This window comes from Canis aureus, chromosome X, assembly GCF_053574225.1.
Source record: "Canis aureus isolate CA01 chromosome X, VMU_Caureus_v.1.0, whole genome shotgun sequence".
In the NCBI taxonomy this organism is placed as follows: Eukaryota; Metazoa; Chordata; class Mammalia; order Carnivora; family Canidae; genus Canis; species Canis aureus.
The window spans coordinates 12,743,378-12,768,846 of record NC_135649.1 but is presented as its reverse complement, the minus strand read 5'-3'; the positions used below and the strand labels follow the sequence as shown (position 1 = coordinate 12,768,846).

At 36.1% G+C, this 25,469-nt stretch overlaps 1 long non-coding RNA gene across 10 annotated transcripts in view; it reads right to left on the bottom strand.

Moving 5' to 3' along the window:
* The window catches only part of LOC144308794 (uncharacterized), a 136,006-nt gene that overhangs the window by 16,856 nt on the left and 93,681 nt on the right, over positions 1–25,469 (bottom strand). For 3 of the 10 annotated variants that reach the window (XR_013375117.1, XR_013375119.1, XR_013375127.1), the window contains one exon: positions 8,324–8,465. The exons of the other annotated variants lie outside the window; for them this stretch is intronic. This is a non-coding gene — a long non-coding RNA (uncharacterized LOC144308794). The remainder of the gene's footprint in view (positions 1–8,323; positions 8,466–25,469) is intronic. 10 annotated transcript variants of the gene reach the window in all.

The following is a 25,469-nucleotide window of genomic DNA, read 5'->3' as shown; positions in this document are numbered from 1 at the left end:
TAAGTTTTACTTATTTAAGCAATCTCTATACCTGATATGGGGCTTGAACTCACAACCCCGAAATCAAGAGTCACATGCTTTTCCAATTTAGCCAGCCAGGTGTCCCCCTAAATAATTATTTTTTAAAAAATAATTTTTTTAATCAGGTTAATAAAACTAATTTTTCCTAAGGGTTTCAGACAATTTAGGGTAATTATTTTCTTCAACCATTTTCATTTATCTGGCTAGAAATGACTCAGAGTGTTGTTCAAGGTTGGTAGCTAGTGGAGAGCATTGAGTGAAAGACTATGATGTGATTATGAAAGCACCCTAGAGTATCCCATTATTTAGCAAACAAAAGTAGAACATGTAGCACCCCATGTAGCATGTAGCAATAATTATTTTAGAATACAATACCACTTGTATTATTTATATAACATATATATTCACAAGAAAAAAATATCTAGAAAAATACACAAAAATTGCATATAGTGCATTCTCCATGGTGGTAAATTATTTTTCTCTCTTTTATATATTTTAAAAGTTTATGCAGTTAATATGCATGATTTTCATACAAGTAACAAATAAAAATATTATTTTAAAATTGTTCATTTTCTCACATCAGGGAATTTTTTTCCCTGGGCTCTGTTCCATTAGTCTGGAACTAACATGTACATAAAATAGTTTTAATTGGCTTCCTATCATCATTTATTTTTGTTAATAAATAGGTTGACTGCAACTTGGGATTAGTCCTAATTTATTATGCTTATTTCTTTCTATAAATATCAGTAACCCCGGTTCGCTCCCCCAAATGTCCCAGTTTATACCATTAAGTATATGTTTGGTCATTCAATTTATCCTAGCACTCTTGTTATCAGCACCATCATTCATACTTCACACTTGGAGTTCACCATCAGTACTGTGCTTTTTTTTTTTTTAGTACTGTGCTTTAAGTGTGGTATTTCTCAACAAAATTGTTAGAAGAACAATTAGAGGACATATATATAAATATCATGCCAGCATTCAAACTAAGATTTGTCTCCTATAAAATATATCATGTACCACTTCTGCAAGCAATTGTAAAGCTATTTCTAAGAGGTGGACAAGGATACAAATCCAGTAGAAGACTGTGATAGTGTTCAAGAGGAGGACGGGGCAAGAGAGACATTTTAGATTTTCTCAGCTATGGTGAAGGATAACCGAATATAGGGTAAATTAAGGTTTAACTTCTATAAAGGGGAATGCAATCCCATGACTAGAAATGCTTTCTTAAGGCCCTGTAGACCACTTTAACCTACCTTCATTGTCCTCTAAGGTGAGCAGAAGTGATAAAGTAAAAATCTCTTTGCAAGGGAGTAATTGTTCTCATTCCAGGGTGGTAACCACAAAGAAATCTATTTTTCAATTGTATCGTATTATTTTTTTTCTTTTCCACCTTCACACTCACCTCGATGCACTGCTGCCACTGTTAAATCTTAAATGCAGCAGACAAACTACCATTTTAGCTGATTTAAGCTTTCACTGCCACTTCAAACGCTTGTGTGCCATTGCTATCCTTGGGAGTTTTACTAACGAGAAAGATGATTAGGAAGGATAAAATGCTAATCATAAAATTACTCTTTCTCCCAAACCTCTTTCTTCAGTGTCCCTTTGCTACACAACATTGGTTACCCTGCTGATAATTAATAAACAACAAAAAGGAGGCTGTTTTATAAAACCAAACTGCAGGACATTTTTCAGAAACAGGACCTGTGATGACTCAGGCATCAGGTTAATAAAACTAATTTTTTCCTAAGGGTTTCAGACAATTTAGGGTAATTATTTTCTTCAATCATTTTCATTTACTTGGCTAGAAACGACTCAGAGTGTTCAAGGTTGGTAGCTAGTGGAGTGCATTGAGTGAATGACTATGATGTGATTATGAAAGCACCCTAGAGTATGCTATTATTTAGCAAACAAAAGTAGAACATGTAGCACCCCACATAATTACTGGCCCATCTCCACTAAAGGGCCTTAGTTTGAGCCCTGTTGCTTCCTGTCAGTTCAGAATTATGGTCTGTGAAATTGAAAGTCAGTTACTGAATTTCAATGTACTGGCTACCTGTTACTCCCATCTCAGAGTTGCTTACCCTAGGAGGAAGGAAAGTGTGTTTTGTAATTCCTCTGTGACTCTCTTGAAAATCTCTTCACAGACTTTGGGAAAAAACATATATCAGTCCAGAAACTTTTCCCAAACATACCTATTCTCACAGATGATTTTTTTGTGTTCTACACTGTGTTGAACATACAGGTATTGCTATGGACTGAACGTTTGTACCCACACCCCCATCCAAATTCATATGTTGAAACCCTCCCAATGTGATAGTATTTGGCGGGGAGCAACTTTGCAAGGGAATTATATCATAGAGGTGGAATTGAATGGGATTTGTGCCCTTGTAAGAAGAGGCTAGAGAGCTAGCTCACTCTGATATCTCCATGTAAGTTTACAAGGAGAAGCAGGCAGCTCTCTATAAAGCCCGACGATGCTGGCCACCTGATCTTGAGCTTCCAGCCTCCAGAACTGTGGAAAATACATTTCTGCTGTTTATAAGTCATCCAGTCAATGGTATTTTATCAGCCCAAGCTTACTAAGATAGGTTTGTCTTTTTTTTTCTTGAGAGAGAGAGAGAGAGAGAGCGCTCGGGCACATTCAAGTGGTGGGAGGGGCAGAGGGAGAGGGAGAGAGACAATCCTAAGTAGACTCCATGCTCAGGGCAGAGCCTGATGTGGAGCTTGATCTCACCACTCTGAGATCATGGCCTCAGCTGAAATGAAGAGTCAGATGCTTAACCGACTGAACCAACCAGGTGTCCCCCAAGATAGGTATTTTTAAAGAACATAACTCCACCTAGCCTCAGCAATCACACAACAAAAAGAAATAAAAGGCATTCAAATTGTCAAAGAATTCAAACTCTCATGCTTTGCAGACGACATGATACTTGATGTGGGAAGCTCAAAAAACTCCACCCCAGAATTGCTAGAACTCATACAGGAATTCGACAGTGTGGCAGGATATAAGATCAATGCACAGAAATCAGTTGCATTTCTATACACTAACAATGAGACAGAAGAAAGAGGAATTAATGAGTCAACCCCATTTATAATTGCACCAAAAACCACAGGATACCTAGGAATAAGCTTAACCAAAGAGGTAAAGGATCTGTATTCTAAAAACTACAGTATGCTTGTGAAAGAGATGGAGGAAGACACAAAGAAATGGAAAAACATTCCATGCTCATGGATTGGAAGAATTAATATTGTGAAAATGTCCATGCTACCCAGGGCAATTTACATGTTCAATGCAATCCCTATCAAAATACCATCGACATTTTTCAAAGAGCTGGACAAATAATCTTAAAAGTTGTATGGAACCAAACCAGAAAAGACCCCAAATATCCAAAGAGATGTTGAAAATGAAAACCAAAGCTGGTAGCATCACAATGCCGGACTTCAAGCCATATTACAAAGTTCTAATCATCAAGACAGTGTGGTACTGGTACAAAAACAGACACATAGATCAATGGGACAAAATAGAGAACCCAGAAATGGACCCTCAACTCTATGGCCAAATAATCTTTGACAAAGCAGGAAAGAATACCTAATGGCAAAAGGAGAGTCTCTTGAACAAGTGATGTTGGGAAATTGGACTGCCACATTAGAAGAATGAAACTGGACCATTTTCTTACACCAAACACAAAGATAAACTCAAGATGGATGAAAAATCTAAATGTGAGACAGGAATCCAGCAAAATCCCAGAGGAGAGCACAGGCAACAACCTCTTCAACCTTGGCTGCAGCAACTTCTTGCTAGACCCATTTCCAAAGGCAAGGGAAACAAAGGCAAAAATAAACTATTGGGACCTCATCAAGATAAAAAACTTCTGCACAGCAAAGGAAACAGTCAACAAAATAAAAGACAACCTATGGAATGGGAGAAGATATTCGCAAATGACATATCAGATAAAGGGCTAGTATCGAAGATCTATAAAGAACTTATCAAACTCAACACCCAAGAAACCAAAAAATCCAGTCAAGAAATGAGAAGACATGAACAGACAGTTTTCCAAAGAAGACATACACATGGGCAACATACACATGAAAAAATGCTCCACATCACCTGGCATCAGGGAAATACAAATCAAAACCATGATGAGATACCACCTCACACCAGTCAAAATGGCTAAAATTAACAAGTCCAGAAACAACAAATGTTGGTGAGGATGTGGAGAAAGGAACCTTCTTGCACTGTTGGTGGGAATGCAAGCTGGTTTAGCCACTCTGGAAAATGGTATGAAGGTTCCTCAAGAAGTTAAATATAGAGCTACCAAAGACCCAGAAATTGTACTCCTAGGTATTTACCCCAAAGATACAAATGTAATGATATGAAGGGGCACATACACCCCAATGTTTATAGCAGCGATGTCCACAATAGCGAAACTTGGAAGAGCCGAGATGTGCGTAGACAGATGAATGTATAAAGATGTGGTGTATATATATAACGGAATATCACTCAGCAATTAGAAAGGAGAAATACTTACCATTTACATCGACATGGATGGAGCTAGAGGGTATTATGCTGAGCAAAATAAGTCGATCAAAGAAAGACAATTATCGTATGGTTTCATTCATATGTGGAATTTAAAATCATAGGGGAAGGATGGGAAAACTGAATGGGAAGTAATCAAAGAGGGAGACAAACCATAAGAGACTCTTAACTATAGGAAACAAACTGAGGGTTGCTGGAGGGGAGGTGGGTGGGAGGATGGGGTAATTGGGTGATGGGCATTAAGGAGGGCACGTGACATGATGAGCATTGGGTGTTGTATGCAACTGATGAATTACTGAACTCTACCTCTGAAACTAATGATGTACTGTAATGTTGGCTAATTGAATTTTAAATAAAAAAATGGAAAAAAAGAAATAGCTCCAGCTTCTGATGTTCTGATTACTCCTTGTTACCTTCCAAATTAAGCACAAACTCTTCAACCTGATATTCAAGGAATTTCACAATAAAACTTCAAGTGCATATTCCCGGCTTATCACCACTACTCACTCAAACCCCACACTTTAGTCAAATAAAAACCAATTGAGGGATTTCTGATTTCTCTGATGACAGACTCGGATACTCCCAAAGTCCCCTGCAGAAGATAATTATAAAATCCTGACCTAATATAAAAAGTAACTGCATTAAGGTACAGGAATGTCAACAGAAGCAGACAGATTCTGGTAAGGAGTATATTCTCAGAAAACGGGATGTGAGTAGCTGCATGAAGTTCCTCCTTTTGTGGATTAAGTTCAGCTGCATGTGTGATGCATAAAGTGGTGAAGGCATCAGTGGAAAAATCCTAGTCTTTCTGGCCAGAGAATCTGAAATTTAAAAAATTCATTATATGGATTTAACAGCTAAATGGAAACGACAGAAAGGTATATGCGAACTGTAAAGTAAATCAACAGAAATTATTAAATGTGGTCATCATGGAAAATAGTATGGAGATTCCTCAAAAAGTTAAAAATAGAATTACCATATGATCTTGTAATTCCACTACTGGTTATTTACCCAAAGAATACAAAAACACTAATTCAGAAAGATATATGTACCCCTATGTTTAGCAACATTATTTACAGTAGCCAAGATGTGGAAGCAATCTGAATGCCCACCATAGATGAATCGATAAAAAAGATGTGGTATATATATAATGGAACATTACTCAGCCATAAAAATCCATGAGATCTTGCCATTTGTAACACGGGTGGACCTAGAGGATATACTGTTTAGTGAAATAAGTCAGAGAAAGGACAAATACCATATTTCACTCGTATATGAAACTGAAGAAACAACACATGAACAAATAAAAAAAGAGAGAAACAAACAGAGTCCTAAATACAGAGAAGAAACAGGTGGTTTCCAGGGGGAGGTATGTGAGGGGAAGGGCAAAATAGGTGAATGGGATTAAAAGTCCACTTATCATGATGAGACCTGAGTAATGCACAGAATGTTGAATCATTATATTGTACATCTGAAACTAATATACTCTGTTAATTAAACTTTAATTAAAAACTTGAAAAAACTTAAAGAAAAATATATTAAGGAATGCTCTAACAATTACTTGTGGAACAATAGAATGCTTAAAATACCTAGTAAGATATTTCTTTTTTTTTTTAAATGTTGAGGTTTTTTTGTTGTTTTTTTAATTTTTTTTATTTATTTATGATAGTCACACACACACAGAGAGAGAGAGGCAGAGACACAGGCAGAGGGAGAAGCAGGCTCCATGCACTGGGAGCCCGACGTGGGACTCGATCCCGGGTCTCAAGGATCATGCCCCGGGCCAAAGGCAGGCGCTAAACCACTGCGCCACCCAGGGATCCCCAAGATATTTCTTTATTGATTTTTTTAGTTGATTTTTTATTGGTGTTCAATTTGCCAACATATAGAATAACACTCAGTGCTCATCCCATCAAGTGCCCCCCTCACTGATTTTTAATGATGGGTTTTATGTATAATATGTTATAACTAAAAATTCCAAATATATGCAGAAGAAAATACATGTGACTTTAGCCATCAAAAAAAGGAAAATATAGTCAATGTGGATAAAGAGAAGGAAAAGATTTAAAAATAAACAAATAGACCTCGTTAACTTATGGATAATACTGAATTTTTCGGTATATGTGTAATTGACACTCCAGAACAAAGGAGAGAGAATGAAACACAAAAAGTTACTTGAAGAAAAAAGGCTGGGGTGCCTGGGTGGCATAGTCATTAAGTGTCTGAATCTTGGTTTGGGCTCAGGGCTCGATCTCACAGTTGTGAGATGGAGCCCTGTGTGGAGCCCTGCATGGAGTGCCACATAGGGCACCATGCTGAGTGTGGAGTCTGCTTGACTTTCCCTCTCTCTCTGCCCCCCATGTATGTGCACTCTCTCAAATAAATAAATAAATCTTAAAAAAAGAAATAAAGTCTGACAAGCAAAATTTTACACCTACAGGATGCTTCAAGAAAACAAAGCAGAATAAACATGAAGAAGCTCATGCCAAGACACATAATAGTCTTACTGTTGAAAACTAATACCCACCATTTGCTTCGACATGGATGGAACTGGAGGGTATTATGCTGAGTGAAATAAGTCAATCAGAGAAGGACAAACATTATATGGTCTCATTCATTTGGGGAATATAAAAAATAGCGAAAGGGAATAAAGGGGAAAGGAGAAAAAATGAGTGGGAAATATCAGAAAGGGAGACAGAACATGAGAGACTCCTAACTCTAGGAAATGAACAAGGGGTGGTGGAAAGGGAGGTGGGCGGGGGGTGGGGGTGACTGGGTGACGGGCACTGAGGGGGGCACTTGATGGGATGAGCACTGGGTGTTATGTTATATGTTGGAAAATTGAACTCCAATAAAAAAATAAATTAAAAAAGAAAACTAATACAAACAACAAAGGTCGAAAATAGCAAAAGAAAAATGATAAATTACATACAATGGAACAATGATCTGATTAAAAACTGACTTCTGATCGGAAACAATGAGAGCTAGAACAGATGGAACATCTTTAAAATACTGAAAGGAAAAAAATGTGGTATAAAATTCTATATTCAGCAAAAATATCTTTCAAGAATGAAAGCTAAATAAAGGGTTTTTCCAAGAAAAGAAAACAAAAAGAATTCATCATGGGCAGATCTGTAGTAAAAGAAATACCAGTAAAAATTATCCAGGCTGAAGGGAAATTATACCAGATGGAAAGTAACAACTTCAAACAAAGAATAAAGAACATCTTTAATGGTAAATGTCAAACTACATGCAAAAGACTAATATTTTGGCTTTTCTCCCCCTCTTAATTCTTTGTGATATATATAACGATTGAAAGGAAAATATTGCCTTGTGGTGTTTCATGTAAGTAGATTTAATACACAAAACAACTTTAGAATAAAGGAAGTAGTAGGTGTATGTGGCCCTGGATTGTTGGAAAGTTTCTATATTTTATGTAAAGTGGTACAATATTAACTGAAAATGAACTGTGAAAAGTGAAGGATGTATACTGAAATTACCAGAAGAATCTAAAAATATCCAAAGAAGTCTAGCTAACAACCCAATAAGAATAGTAAAATACAATCCTGAAAATATGGTTAATCTGATTAAAAGGCAGGGAAGGAGTAACTGAAGGACAAGAAATCAAAGAACACCAAAAAAAAAAAAAAAGAGAGAGAGAGAGAATAAATGGGTAGATTCAAACGCACTGTATTAGTTTGCTAAGGCTGCCATTAGCGCAGACTCAGTAGCTAAAACAACAGAAATGTATTTTCTCACTCTTCTGGAGACTAGAAGTCTGTGATCAAGATGCCAGCAGGGTTGTTTCTTCTCAGGTTTCTCTCCTTTACTTGCAAATGGCATATTCTTCCTTGGTCTTCATGTGGCCTTCCCTTTGTACATGCCTGTGTCCTCATTTCTCCTTTTTTTTTTAAAAAAAAGATTTATTTATTTACTTAGAGAGACAGCATGTACGCAGGGGTAGGGGTAGAGGGAGAGAATCTTTAAGCAGACTCCCCACTGAGCACAGAGTCCCATGAGGGGTTCAATCTCACAACCCATGAGATCACGACCTGAGCCAAAACCAAAAGTCGGATGCTCAACTGACTGAACCACCCAGGTGCCCCCTAATTTCCCTTTCTTCTAAGGATATCAGTCAGATTAGATTAGAACCCACCCTAATGACCTCATTTTAACTTAGTTATCTCTAAGAAGACCCTATCTCCAAATACAGTCACATTCTGAGGTACCAGGTGTTAGGAATTCAACATATGAATTTTGAGGGGACATAATTTAGCCTATACCATTCACCAATATCAACAATTATAATAAATATTCATAGATTAAACACCTCAATTAAAAGAAAAAGTGGGATAAGAGATTTCCTTAAAAGACACATTTACATACTTTCTAAAAAAGACACATTTTACATGTAAGGACAAATATAGAATGAAAGTTAAATGGATGGGGAAAAAAGAAAATAAATGGATGGGAAAAGATACACTATGCAAAGAATAAGGATTAGAATTAGGGAGTGGCTACATTAATACCAGATACAATAGATTTCAAATAAAAAGTAGTACTAGAAATAAAAATATTTCATAATAATAAGTGTCTATCTGTTAGAAATATATAATTATAATAGATGACTGTGTATATTAACAGAGTTTCTAAAATTGTGAAGGAAAAATTGACAGATATTAGTAAAACATAGACAATTCTGCATTCATGGTTGGATGTTTCAACACATTCATCTCCTGGAATTTAGAACAACTAAATAAACAGCAAAAAAGTAATGAGTTAAAAGTTCTGTACAACATTTTTAATGACAGTGACTTCATTGATATTTACAGAACACTGTGACCAACAATGGCAAAATAACATATTCCTTTCAAAGGCATATGTTATGCTAACCAGAATAGACCATATGATTGGTTATAAAACAAGTCTAAATAACTTTAAAAGGATTGAAATAATACAGAATCTGTTCTCTTAGCACTAATAAATTATATTAGAAATCAATGATAATGATTAGAAGAAAACCAAATATTTGGAAAATAGACAATGCAGTTCTAAATAGTACAAGAGACAAAGAAAATATCCCAAGAGAATTTAGACACTATTTTGAAGGAGTAACAATAAAAATACATTATGTTAACCTTTGTGGGGTAGAATTAAAGTAGTGCTTAGAGGGAAAATTATAGCTTCCAATAATTATATTGGAAAATAAAGAAGATTTAATATCAGTGATTGGAGTTGCCAACTAAAATTTTTTTAATTAGGAAGAGGAAGTTCAAGCCAAAGTAAAATGATAGAAAGAAATCATAGAAAAAAAACAAAATCAATTAAATATTAATTGAAAATATAAAAATTGATGACATCAAAATCTGTTTTTTTTGAAAATAAAATAATAAACCTCTTGCTGGACTGAAAAAGATAAAGAAAGAAAACACAAATTACCAATATCAAGAACAAAAGTGGCCATGATTATAAGTTCTACAAAATTCAAGAGATGATAGGAATGCACACTGGTACAGCCACTCTGGAAAACAGTGTGGAGTTTCCTCAAGAAGTTAAAAACAGAGCTACCCCATGACCCAGCAATTGCACTGCTGGGGATTTACCCCAAGATATAGATGCAATGAAACGCCGGGACACCTGCACCCCAATGTTCATAGCAGCAATGTCCACAATAGCCAGACTGTGGATGGAACCTCGATGTTCTTCAACAGATGAATGGACAAAGAAGATGTGGTCTATGTATATACAATGGGATGTTACTCAGCCACCAGAAAGGATGAATACTCACCATTTGCTTTGACGTGGATGGAACTGGAGGGCATTATGTTTAGTGAAATAAGTCAATCAGAGGACAATCAATTTTTGGCTTCACTTATATATAAGAAATAGTAGTGAAAGGGACTCCAAAGGAAAGGAGGGAAACTGAGTAGGGAATAATTAGAGAGGAAGACAAGACATGACTCTGGGAAATGAACAAAGGGTTGCAGAAGGGGAAGAGGGTGGGAGGATGGGGTGACTGTGTGATGGGCACTAAGGAATGAGAGCACTTGATGGGATGAGCACTGGGTGTTATACTATATGTTGATAAATTGAATTTAAATAAAAAAATTTTAAAAATAAAGAGATGATAGGAAATACTAGGAATAATTTTAGGGCAAAAAATGTGACAAACTGGATAAATGGAAAATGTTTCTTTTTAAGATCTTTTATTGTGATAAAATGCACATCTTAACCAGTTTTAGGTTTACAGTTCAGTGATATTAAGTGCAACCATATCGCCATGCAACCATCACTACCATCCACCTCCAGAACTCTTTTCATTTTGCAAAACTGAAACTCTGAACCTCTAAGACAATAGCTCCCTATGACTTTCTCCCTCTGGTCCCCAGCAACCACTATTCTACTTTTAAAAAAATACTCCCTTTTCCACCAACACCTAGCTTCTGGTAACTACCATTCTATTCTCTGTTACTATGAATTCAGCTTTATTTTATTTTATTTTATTTTATTTTATTTTATTTTATTTACATTCCACACAGAAGTGAGATCACACAATATTTGTCTTTCTGTGTCTGGCTTATTTCACTTGGCATAATGTTCTCCAGATTCATCTGTGTTGTTGCAAATGGCAGAATTTACTTTTTTTAATGACTAAATAATATCCCATTTATATCTATACCACATTTTCTTTATCCATTCATCTGTCTACAGAAACTTAAGTTGTTTCTGGTCTTGGTAACTGGGAATAACACTACAATAAGCATGGGAGTGCAGATATCTCTTTGAGATAGTGATTTTATTTCCTTTGGATATATACCAAGAAGTGGGTTGCTGGATCGAATGGTAGTTCTATTTTAAATTTTTTGCAGAACCGTCATATTATTTTCTATAATGGCTGTACCAATTTACACTCCCACCAACAATGCACAAGGGCTCTCTTTTCTCCACATCCTCGTCAACACTTATCATCTTTGACTTTTTGAATGTAGTCCTAATAGGTGTGAAGAGATGATTAGCGTTTCCTCGATAATTAGTGATATTGAGCATCTTTTAATATACTTGGGAAGATAATAAAAATACTACACTATGAAAATCAGTTAAACACAAATGAAGGCTGCAATGGGGGAATCGAGGAACAAAAATATAATAGATGTATAGAAAACAAAGAACAAAGTGGCAGAAGTATGTCTTTCCTTACTAGTAATTATTTTAAATGCAGACATGATTCATTTCCCAATTAAAGAATAGAGATTGGCAGAATGAATGCAAAAATATCTACCTACAGGCTGACTATATGATACTCAATTTAAACTGAAAGACACAAATAGGATGAACGTAAAAGAGATAAAAATTATATCACATGCATATAGTAAACAAAAGAGAGATGAGATGGTCATATTAATATCAGACAAAATGAAATTTAAGTCAAAAATTGTTACAAGAGACAAAGGAGGGCATTACATATTGATAAAAGGATCAATCCATTAAGACATACCAGTTATAAATATATACACATGTGACAACAAAGCCCCAAATATATGAGACAAGAATGATAGAATTGAAGAGATTAGAAAGTTGTACAATAATATGTGGAGATTTCAGTACTCTATTTTCAATAGTGGACAGAACAACTAACAGAAGATCAGTAAGGAAATAGAGGACTTGAACAACACAATAAACCAATTATCCTTAACAAAAATATACAGAGTATTCCATCCAACAAGAATGAAACACACATTTTTCTCAAGTGCACACAGAACATTCTTCAGGATAGACTGTTTTAGGTTATAAAGTCCAAATACATTTTAAAAGATTGAAATCATGCAAACCATCCTCTCAATAGCAGATGGAAAACTGAAAAATTCCGGGAATATATAGAAATTAGACAACACATTCTTAAATAACCAATGGGTCAAGGAAGAAATCACAAGAGAAACTAAGATATTTTGAGACAAATGAAAGTGAAAACCCAATATACCATCATTAATGGGATGCAAAGAAAGCAGTGCTCAAAGGCAAGCTTATAGCTATAAATGCATAGATGCAACCTAACTTTACTCCTGAAGAGACTAAAAAAGGAAGAGCAAACTAAAGCAAAAAATTGCAGAAGGAAGAAAATAATAAAGATCAGAGCAGAGATTAATGGGATAAAGAATAGAAACACAATAGACAGAATTAATTGCACCAAAAGTTTGTTCATGGAAAAGATTAACAAAATTGACAAATCATTATCAAGACTGTCTAAGAGAAAAAGAGGGAAGACTCAAAATCCTAAGAACACACAACTTACCAAAATTGACTCAAGAAGAAAAAGAAAATGTGTAGATGTGTAATATATACAGATTGAATCAGCTGTTAAACAGCACACAAGAAAAGGCCAGGACCAGATGGCTTTACTAACGAGTATTCTATAAAATTTCCAAGTATCAACACCAATATTTCTCAAACTCTTCCCCAAAAGGTAGAAATGAATACTTCCTAACTCATCCTATTTTCTTCCAAAACAGTACATTTTATTTGACATTAGACAACACATTCTCCAATTTGTCTCAGTTGTGACATGTAGATGGCTGCAGATTGCTTTTGGTGGTCACCCATACTGAGCAAGATTTTTTAATCTTCAAAACACTCACAGCTCAAAGATTCTGCATTTCACATCATTTCACAAGTCAAAGTGTATCTTCCCATCAGAGCATTTGGTAGAGATTTCCTTTTAGGTAGAAGGGTAGAGACGAAGTCATTTGCTTTAAAAATGGATGTGTTCACAATTTCATTATGCCATAAAAATCAGATGATGACAGAATTGCTTTCTTATTCTTATCAGTAGTGATAGTCTGAGGATGCCAGAACCAAGCTCACAGAAGTAAGGTGTTGCTGGCTGGTGCTTCTCAACAGGCTGCACATCTGGGTATTTCTTGTCTAATTCTTACTGGCCTGCATCTCTTCACATCTTCTCTAGATAGCTTATTACTCCGCCCCTCCCTCCTCAGCAGCCTGATGCTTTCTTTTTCTCATCAGATGGAGCTCTTAAGGAAAAAGGGAAGACTGAAATACAATGTTACCTGTATGTCTCCCTCAAGTGGGGTGGAGGTGAAGAGAAATGGAAATTCAAAAAACAAACACTCAATAAATGGCTCAAAATTGTGATCAAAATTGGCTTAAGCCCGGCCCAAGTATAATATTGCCAACCTAATGAATATGTTTCCTTAGGGTAATAGCACCATCAAAAAGGGCATCTCAAAACAAGTGGGCTTAAATGGAAACATGAGAACTGGAAAGGAAGAACTGAAAATGTCCAGGGAGGACAGCAAAAGAAAAAAATCTGGGACTTAATATTCTCAACTTGGGATGTCCTTTGGTCTTAGAGCTTCTATCTTTCCTGGATTCTGGGTCACGGGCTTTCAGCTTCCCACCTAATTTAGCCTTGAGATATCTTTCTCTCCTGGGCCTTCTGTGCATCTAGAGTGGCTGGAGTCCTAGGTCTTTATGGGTGTCTAGGACCTTCCATCCTTGGATCTCAGATCTTTAAGCTAAGATTTTTATCTCAAGCCTTGGACTTTGTGTTTTAGGTCTCAGATCTTTCATGGGTTCCCACTCTTAGGCCTTCAGTCTTCCACATTCTGTGAAGCCATCATTACCCTCATACTAAAGCCAGACAAACACATCATAGTAAAAACAAATACAAACCACTAGAAGCCAATATCCCATATGAATATAGATACAAATTTCCTCAATAAAATACTGGCAAACCAAATCCAGCAGCATGTCAAAAGGGTTATATAACATGCCAAGCCAGGATTTATTGTGAGGATGAAAGTGACGTATTTCAAAGTAGAAAAAAAGTCATTCAATTTAATAAGCCATATCAGTTGAATATATGAAAAAATGCATGGTCATTTCAACTGATGCAAAGAAAGCATTTGACCAAATTGAGCGTTCTTTCATAATACAAATACTTGGAAAATTATGAATAAAAGGGAACTTCCTCACCATGATAAAGGGATGGTGGAGAACTCACCTATACTGTCAGACTCAAGAGTGAAAGACTGAAAAGTGTTCCCCCTAACATCAGTACAATACAAGGATGCTGACTTTCACCAGTGCTGCTCAACACTGTATAGATGATTCTAGCCAGAGAAGTTAGGCAAGAAACAGAAAGTCAGCCAAACTGGAAAGGAAGAAGTCAAACTAGCTCTGTTCATAGATGACATGATCATAGGCAGATAATCCTTTAAAATTCATTCACAAAATTTTAGAGCTAATAAACAGTTTTAGCAGAATTGCAGAGTCCATAGTCAATGCTCAAAAACCAATTGAGAGGGAATGAGAAGTGACTGCTAAATGAGAATCGAGTTTTATTTTGAGGTGATGGTAATGTTCTGGAACTAAATAGTAGTGATAGTTGTACAACATTCTAAATGTACTAGGTATCCACTGAACTATACACTATAAAACAGTTAAAATGACACATTTTATATTATGGACATGTTAACAGAATAAAATAAAAGCCAATCTTTGTGATTCTTGGTCATGGATTTAAACACCAACTTGGGCACTTCCCAGCTGTGTTATCTTGGGCAAGTAACTAGCCACATGAAGGCTCATTTTCTGTAACTACAAAAATGAAGATAATACCAATCAGGTAGGGATGTTTTAATGATTCAAGATATATAGAGATTCATTACTGACTCGATCATCAACAGATATTCAGTAAATGGCAGTACTGGCAGGGTGGTAGTAATGACATTGGCATCATTATACAAATGGCTTTACTGGCAATTCCTAAAGTCTAAACTTTGGCCTGGTCAACTAAAACACAAACTAATTAGTTGGCACAATACCTTTATTGATTTCCTGAGAAGGAAGTTATATTTTTCCCAGTTTAAAATGAGAGAGAATTAAGATTCTGCATGTTCTTCAAATATTACTTGAAAGTATGATTATTAACACATTATACAGTATGTTAAGGCTGTTTCTTTTAATTGAGAGGAATGTATTTCACAAACAACAAAATAAGATAAATAAGTTAGAGATATTCCTTGTAATACTTTTACGAATTATAATTTTCAAGCTCTGAAAAGTTACAAAAACGGTTCATGATGGTCCTGATTATTATATGTGAGGTTATACACCATTAGTTCTGGAGCTTCTTTTTTTTTAATCTGAAGGCTTCAAATGGACAATATTTCTAATATACATTCTAAGTCTTTCAGTTTCATGGAAGCATTATTGAAATATTTAAATGCAAACAATATGCCAGGCACTACAATAGCCTAAGTGATGAAGATATATGACTAATCAAAAAGAACATGTTCATATAGTCTACTAAACAAGAGAGACATTAATTAAATTACACCCAAATGTATATTATTACAACATTGATGAGTGCTATGAAGGAAAAATACAAGTTAGGAAGGGTACGAACTAACCAGGGAGATCTAATGAGGCTCTCTTGGTAAACTGCTTACTAAGATTAAAACTCAAAAATGAATACAAAACTCAGAGTACAAAACAATTTGTAACTAATGGTGAAACTGAAATGTTAGATTATATAGGTAGTCCTATGATTTTGAGAGTTGTGGAGACATATTAAAACTATAAATAAGAGCCAAATGGAACTTCCAGATATGAAAAACAATATATGAAGTTAAAAGTACACTAATGGTATTAATAATGAATTAGAAACTGCAGAAATGAAGATCAGTAAAATAGAAGGCATAGCAATAGAAACTATACAAGCTAAAGCAGAGAAAAGAAAAAAAGCTGAAAAAAAATTAAGCAGACATATGAGTTAGGGTCAATATCAAGCCTTATGATATGTGTTTTTTTTAGAATCCCAGAAAAGAAAAAGAGAAATTTACATAAAAAAATATTTGAAGTGGGTGATCAAACTTAGTTACCTAATTTTAACTCTGCCTCTGGCTGAATAAGTTATCATTTTGAGATAATCAAACTGGTTTACTTATGTAAAGATTGACTCAAAATGAATCCTCAAAGAGAAGCTTTGTATCTGTGTTCAAACTACCCTATAATCCAAGAATTGCACTATTAGGTATTTACCTAAAAGATACAAAAACGTGATTTGAAGGGACACATCCACCCTGATGTTTGTAACAGCATTATTAACAATAGCCAAATTATGGGAAGAGCCCAAATATCCATCGACTGATGAATAAGAAGATGGTGTGTGTGTGTGTTTTGAAATATTATTCAGCCATGAAAAAGAATAATGAAATCTTGCCATTTGCAATGAGGTGGATGGAGATGGACAGTATTATGCTAGGGAAATAAGTCAGTCAGAGAAAAACAAATACCCTATGATTTCACTCATATGTGGAATTTAAGAAACATGGGGGGGCGGACGAGAGAGGCAAACCAGAAAACAAGCTCTTAACTATAGAGAACAAACTGAGGATTGCTGGAGGGGAGGTGGGCAGGGGATGGGTTAAATGAGTGATGGGGAATAAGGTGGGCATGTGTCGTGCTGAGCACTGGTGATGTGTGGATGTGTTGAATCACTATACTGTACACCTAAAACTATTATTACACTGTATGTCAACGAACTGGAATTTAAATAAAAACTTGAAACAAAACGAAAAGCAAACAAAGATTCTCCTCCACCTCTGCCAACAAGAAGAGGCCAAGGATGAAACCAGAGAAGAGGCTTTCATGAAAATTTGATGGAAAAAAGCAGACAGAACAAACCACAGTACAAATTCACTTTTAAATATGTTTCATTATAAGGGAGATCTTTTCTTTTGAATTTTAAGAAAACAATACAAGCAGCCTGTTAGCAATGATTTCAGCATGCTTCATAAATCAATCTGGCTTCTCATTCTTTTATTTGAGAAAACAAAATGAAGATAACAATGCTATTTGCTGCCATTTCAAATTTTAAAGCAGTAGCCCAAATTAGCAGCATATAAATTTTACCCACTAGTCATTATTATTCCTTCAGGTAACCTAATTTTTCCAACATCATCTTTGTTCAAGGTCATTGAATTTCATGATTAGATATTCAGAATTGATGTTGCTGTATGCTATTATTTTACAAATTAATTCAAATATAGTCTAGATTTGCAATCAAATTCATCTTCACCTTCCAATTTGTTTTGAAAATTATTCAGTCAATAAGATATTTTATTGTAATCCACCAACAACAATATGGGTATTAATTGGCTAATTAAAATAACAATTTGGGATCCACTGGAGGAAACTGAACTCTATCTGAACCTGATGGCAGAAGGCACTTGAGCTACCATTGCAATCTACTTTGCTCTCCAAACAGGAGAGCAGACTGTTAAATAATCACTGTTTATAGCAGTAACTTTTAAAAAATATTTTATTTATTTATTCATGAGAGACACAGAGAGAGGCAGAGACATAGGCAGAGGGAGAAGCAGGCTCCCGGCAAAGAGTCCAATGTGGGACTTGATCCCAGGACTTCTGGATCATGCCCTGAGCTGAAGGCAGATGCTCAACCACTGAGCCACCCAGGCGTCCCTATAGCAGTAACTTTCAACAAGGTACAGAGCTAGCCTGAGAATGGGAGCAGGCCACAGAGATGGCTACGATTTTAGGGCACTCCCAACATAATCCACAAACAATTTCATTTACCAATTACTAAGTCCTCAAATTCTTCTCTTTTTTTTAAATTTTATTTATTTATTCATGATAGACACAGAGAGAGAGAGAGAGGCAGAGACACAGGCAGAGGGAGAAGCAGGCTCCATGCAGGGAGCCTGACGCGGGACTTGATCCCTGGTCTTCAGGACCAGGCCCTTGGCTGAAGGTGGCGCTAAACCACTGAGCCACCAGGGCTGCCCCCTCAAATTCTTCTATTAGAGAATTTCTCCTTTAGTTTAAGGCTTTGGAACCTTTTAAAACACTAGTCCTTCTGAAAGAAGTCATGCTTAATGTACTTCTTTTCCTTTTTTTAAAAAAATATTTATTCATTTATTTGAAAGAGAGAGAGAATGAGCAGTGGGGAGGGGCAGAGAGAGAGAGAGAAGCCGACATCCTACTGAGCAGGAAGCCTGATCCGGGCCTTGATTCCAAAGCCCAGAGATCATGGCCTGAGCCGAAGGCAGACACTTAACCGACTGAGCCACCCAGGTGCCCCAATATACTTCTTTTTCCATGAAGAAAGTTCTCTGGCAACTGAAACTAATAACTTATTACCTTGCTATACACAGCATTGATTTTTTCCAGCTTTCTTGAGATATAACTGACATATAATATTGCATGAGTTTAAGGTGTATAATGTGATGATTTGTTATATGTGTATATTGCAAAATGATCACCACAATAAGGTCAGTTAACACATTCATTACCTTGCACACTACTTTTTTCCATAATGAGAAATTTTAAGATCTACACTCCTTAAGCTTAATCATCCTCATGGTGTTAATCATATCCTATCTCAAGAACAGGGCTTGGTAAAGAGAAGTGGAAAACTGTAAGTACTCTGAAATCCAAGCAAAATCCAAGCAAAGGTCCAAAAAGTAAATGGGAGACTAAAGATGCCAGAAACAAATCTAATTTTCACTTCCGAATGAGCCTTTTCTCAAAAGGTGAATCAACAAGTCATCAAGTCACAGGGTGAGTTCATTTTGGGTCAGCCTAGTGCTATGCATTTGCTCTGAGGATGAGAGAGATCTAACACACACTGAACATCTAATGTGTATCAAATATTGTGGTAGGCACTTAATTATAAACACGTTACCCCTAAAAGCCAAATGAAGAGAGACCTTGGGAAGCTACTATAATAATTCCTGTACAAAACAATAAAACAACAAATAACAACAAAAATAACCCTCAGAAATGACAAGCATCTAAACTATGGCAGGGGAGTGAAGGCTTGATTTTATTTTGATATAACTTGGTGACTGGCTGGAAATGGAAAAATGAAAAAGGAGGGAACAAGGATGAGTGCCAGGTCTTATTTGGAAGACTGAGTGAGAAAAACTGGCAACATTAACCCTCTACGAACTGTAAGAATCAGTGTGTGTTATATAAGAAGTGGTGAATTCAGAATGGTTGGATTCGGTTTCTGTTATCTGTATTATATTCAGTTGGAGACACCTGGAATTTAGAAGAATGATCCTAAACTAAGATAAAGATAGATAAAACCTGGTGAACAGATTAGATAATTTGTAGAAAAGATAATGAATAAGATGAGGACTGTGATCCAGCCTCTAGGAAACATTTTATTTTTGCTTCAACTATTATATATACTATAAAATACTCACCACAAAAGTTTATTACAGTATTATTGACTATATTGTCTATGCTGTAGTCTTCATCCCTGTGACTTACTTTATAATTGGAAGTTTGTACCTCTTAATCCCCTTCACCCATATTGCCCATCCTCCTACCTTCCTCTCCTTTGGCAACCACCAGTTTGTTTTCTATATTTATGGGTCTGTTTCTCTCTTTGTTGTTATTATTGTTGGTACGGTTTGTTCATTTGTTTTGTTTTTCAGATTCTACATGTAAGTGAAATCATACAGTATTTGTCTTTCTCTATCTGGCTTATTTCACTTTAGCATAACATGCTCTAGGTTCATCTATGCTGTCAAGAATGGCAAGATTTCATTCTTTTTTAATGGCTGAGTAATATTCCATTATCTATATATGCCACATCTTTTTTATCCATTCATCAGTCGATGGACACTTAGGAAATAAAATTTTATTTTTTATTTATTTATTTTTTTTTTGGAAATAAAATTTTATTTTATTTTATTTTTTTTTAAAGATTTTATTTATTTATTCATGATAGTCACAGAGAGAGAGAGAGAGAGAGAGGCAGAGACACAGGCAGAGGGAGAAGCGGGCTCCATGCACCGGGAGCCCGACGTGGGATTTGATCCCAGGTCTCCAGGATCGCGCCCTGGGCCAAAGGCAGGCGCCAAACCGCTGCGCCACCCAGGGATCCCTGGAAATAAAATTTTAAAACAGGCAAAGAAGAAAGTTCAGTGAAGGAAACTGAGGAAAAGCATACAGTGACATAAGAGGAGTCTAGGAAGAGAGTAATTTCAGGTACGACAAAGGAAGAATGTTTCAGGAAAGGAATAATCCACATGACTTTTGAGAGACCATGATCAGTAGAGTGATGGGAGCAGAAGCCAGATTTCAGTATGTTGATGAGTGAATGTAATGAAAAAAAAATGAAATTAACACTGTCAATGGAGAGAAAAGCAGAGACACCCAGACAACCTAGAGATTCCTGAAAATAAATAACTTTAAGCCACAGTGTGGATGAGGGCTGTTGCACATAATCATAGTGGCAATATTTAACACACACAAGGGATGAACCAGAGGTAAGAAGTCAGATGCAGCTTATATATCCCAAATGAGATTAGGAAGAAGGGAGATCAAAAAAGAGAATTAAAGTGGGGCAGCAAAGCTTAGACAACCTAAGAAATGCCCAGTGTTATAGACAATCAAATTATGAAACTAATTTTGGAACTCAGGAATATCTGATTCCAATTCCAGGTTCTTTTTGCTATGCCAGTCTGCATACTGATAAGCCTTGCCTCAGGAGAGTCAACATCATATACCCGAAGAGTTACGAATATAGATTACCTTGGACCAGTATGAAAGTTTCTAGGCATCAGGAACCAAAACTTATATTCTAAGGCTAGTTGTGTATGAAGAAGTACAATTTTATATCACATATTGACTGTCTAGAGGAGCTCCAGATTCCTCTCTTAGATAGTAAGGGAGCATCAGAAAGAGTCTTTGGAATCTGACAAATGTTGGTTTGAATTCCAGATATGTAATTGACTTGCTATGTGAACTTTAGTAATTTACTAAAATCTCTTTGCACTTCAGTTTCCTCATATGTAAAATGAAAAAAAATCAACCTTGTTGGCTTGAGGAATTTTTAAAAAGATTTTATTTATTTGACACACAGAGACAGAAAGAGAGAGAGAGAGAGAAAGCACAAGAAGAGGGAGGAGCAGAGGGAGAGGGAGAAGCAGGCTCCTCACAGAGCAGGGAGCCCAAAGTGGGCTCAATCCTGGGACCCCAGGATCATGATTTGATCCAAAGGCAGATGCTTAACCAACTGATACACCCAGGCACCCCATTCAAGGGATTTTTATAAACTTATTTAGGTATCTTTTCCACTGAGTAGGTACTCAATAAAGATTAGCTCCTTCCTCCTTCTTTTCTTATCATAAGGGCACTGGCATCTACACCTAATGAACCCTTGTACACATGAATTAGAGTACAAAACAACAAAGCAGGGTTCCTTTAGACCAGGATTTTTCAGAAGTTTCTATGCAACAAAAACTTCTTTCAAGAGCAACCCAAAAAATACTGCCTACTAGCCTTTATTATAAATATATATTGTTCCTCTCTTCTCTTATATATATATATTTTGTTCTTTTTAAAAAGATTTTATTTAGGGCAGCCTGGGTGGCTCAGTGGTTTAGCACCACCTTTAGCCCAGGGCACGATCCTGGAGACCACAGATCCAGTCCCCCGTCGGGCTCCCTGCATGGAGCCTGTTTCTCCCTCTGCCTCTCTCTCACTCTCTCTCTCTCTTTCTCTCTCTCTCTCTGTCTTTCATGAACAAATAAATAAAATCTTTAAATTAAAAAAAAAAGATTTTATTTATTTGACAGAGAGTAAGAGAGAGAGTGAGCACAAGCAGGGGGAGTGGTAGGCAGGGGGAGAGGAAGAAGCAGGCTCCCCACAGAGCCAGGACCCCCGGGATCATGACCGGAGTGGAAGGCAGACGCTTAACCGACTGAGCCACCCAGGGGCCCCCATTTTTTGTTCTAAATGTATCTTTAGTGCTTCCAATTTTTTATGAATTCACATGCCACTTTCCCTACTACACCATAGTATTTTTATTTTTTATTTTATTTTTTTTTTCACCATAGTATTTTTAAATTTAAATTTTATTTTCATTTGCTTTTTCCCTTCAGTTCAGTAGGGGTCATGTTGAGGATAAGAGTGAAGAATACATGGCTTCTCTCTGTGATTTAAAATGAATCTCTGTACTTCTCTCTTCACCTCCCTTTTTACCAGGTTTCCAGAAAAAAAAAGCAAAAGTGACAGATTAGTATAGTAATCTATTTGTCAAACACAGAAAATAATAATGGTTCTGGGTAGATTAATAATAATAATAATAATAATAATAATAATAATGATAATAGCTAGGATTTTTCATGTTCATATAATGTGTCAGACACTATTCTAAGGGCTTTGTATGTGTCAATTCATTGAATCCTCATACCTGTCCTATTGACACTAATATTATTCCTATTTTACAGAAAGGAAAAAAATGTCTCCAACTATATTTCTCCTTGCGGCTCTAACGTTTTTTGCCTAATGTGTCATGATGCCCTGTCGTTAGGTGCATGCCCATCGAAGACTTCTATGTCTTCTTGAAGAATTGACCCTTTTATCATTATGTATTGCTCCTCTTTATCTCTGATAACTTTCCTTGCTCTGAAGTTTGCTCCTCTTGAAATTAATATGGCTACTTCTTTTTTTCCCCGTTAGTGTTAGCATAGTATCTCTTCATCTCTTTACTTTTAATTTATATGTGTTCTTATATTTAATATTAGTTTATAAAAAACATTTAGTTGAGTTTTGTTTTGATCTGCTCTGACATTTTGATGATCTCTTTTAATTGGTGTATTTAAGCCACTGATGCTTAAAGTGATTATTGAGATAGTTGGATTAATTTGTACTATATTTGTTGTTGCTTTCCATTTGTTGTCCTTGTTCCTATTTTTGTCTTCCATACCTTGTCTGCTTTTTGTGGTTTTAATCAAGCATTTTGTATGATTCCATTTTTTTCTCCTTTCTTATAGAATGTCAATTATACATCTTTAAGGAACGCCTGGGTGGCTTCAGTGGTTGAGCATCTGCTTTCGGCTGGGGGCGTGATCTGGATCCCAGGATTAAGTCCCACATCAGGTTCTCTGCAGGGAGCCTGCTTCTCCCTCTGCTTAAGTCTCTGCCTCTCTCTGTGTGTCTCTCATGAATAAATAAATTTAAAAAAATTATATGTCTTTATTTTTTATTTTTAAAGATTTTATTTATTTATTCATGAGAGATACATAGAAAGAGAGGCAGAGACAAAGGAAGAGGGAGAAGCAGGCTCCATGCAGGAAGCCCGATGTGTGACTCGATCCCAGGCCCCCAGGATCACAGCCTGGGCTGAAGGCAGGCACTCAACTGCTGAGCCACCTAGGCATCCCCCCAAAATTATATGTCTTTAAAAAAATTTTTAGTGGTTGCTTTGAGTTTGAAATATACATTTACAACTAATCTGAGTCCACTTTCAAATAAAACTATAAAATTTCATGGGTAGTAGATTACCTTAAAATAACAAAATAATTTTAGTTCCTACCTCCTGTCCCCTATATAATTATCATTCATTTTATGCATGCATAAAGATACATTATAAATAAAATCAAATACATTGTTGCCATTATTATTTTGAACAAACTGTAACCTGATGGATTATGGAAAAGAGAAGTTTTAATTTTTATCTTCACTTATTCACTCTCTGATGATCTTCCTTTCTTTATGTAAATCCAAATTTCTGACATATCATTTTCCTTCTCTCTGAAAAACTTCTTTCAACATTTCTTGCAAGGCAATACTGCAGGCAATCTCTAGCACCTAAATGTGAGACAGGACCATCAAAATCCTAGAGGAGAGGGCAGCCCGGGGGGCTCAGCGGTTTAGCACCGCCTGCAGCCCAGGGCATGATCCTGGAGACCCAGGATCGAGTCCCACATCCGGCTCCCTGCATGGAGCCTGCTTCTCCCTCTGCCTGTGTCTCTGCCTCTCTCTCTGTGTCTCTCATGAATGAATAAATAAAAATCTTAAAAAACAAACAAACAAACAAACAAAATCCTAGAGGAGAAAACAGGCAGTGACCTCCTTGACATTGGCTATAGTAACTTCTTTCTAGATATCTCTTGAGGCAAGGGAAACAAAAGCAAAAACAAACTTTGGGACTTCATCAAAATAAGAAGCTTCTGCACAGCAAAGGAAACAATCAACAAAACTAAAAGGAAACCTATGGAATGGGAGAAGATATTTGGAAATGACATTTCTGATAAGAATTAGTATCCAAAATATATAAAGAACTTATAAAACCCAACATCCCCAAAATTAATAAACCAGTTAAAAAATGGGTAGAAGACATGAATAGACATTTTTCCAATGAAGACATCCAGGCGGCTAATAGACACATGAAAAGATGGTAAGCATCACTCATTATCAGGAAAATACAAATCAAAACAATAATGAATTATCACCTCAAACCTTTCAGAATGGCTAAAGTCGACAGCACAAGAAACAACAGATGTTGGTGAAGATGTGGGGAAAGGGGAACCCCACTTTTGCTGTTGGTGGGAATACAAACTGGTGTAGCCGCTGTGGAAAACAATATGGAGTTTCCTCAAAGAGTTAAAACAGAAGTAACCTACAACCTAGCAATTGCATTATTAGGTATCTACCCAAAGAATACAAAAATACTAATTCAAAGGGATACATGTACCCTACTGTTTATAGCAGCATTATGTACATTAGCCAAACTATGGAAAAATCCCAAATGTCCATCAACTGATAGATGGATAAAGAAGATGTAGATGTAGAATGTAGATGTAGGTTGTGTATATACACATAATGGGATATTAGTCATAAAAAATGAAATCTTGCCATTTGCAACGATGTGGATGGAGCTAGAGAGTATTATGCTAAGTGAAATAAGTCAGTCAGAGAAAGACAAGTATCACATGATTTCACTCATATGTGGAATTTAAGAAACAAAATGAATGAACATAGGGGAAAAAAGAGAGAGGCAAATCAAGGAATAGAGTCTTAACTATAAAGAATGAACTGATGGTTACCAGAAGGGAGGTGGGTG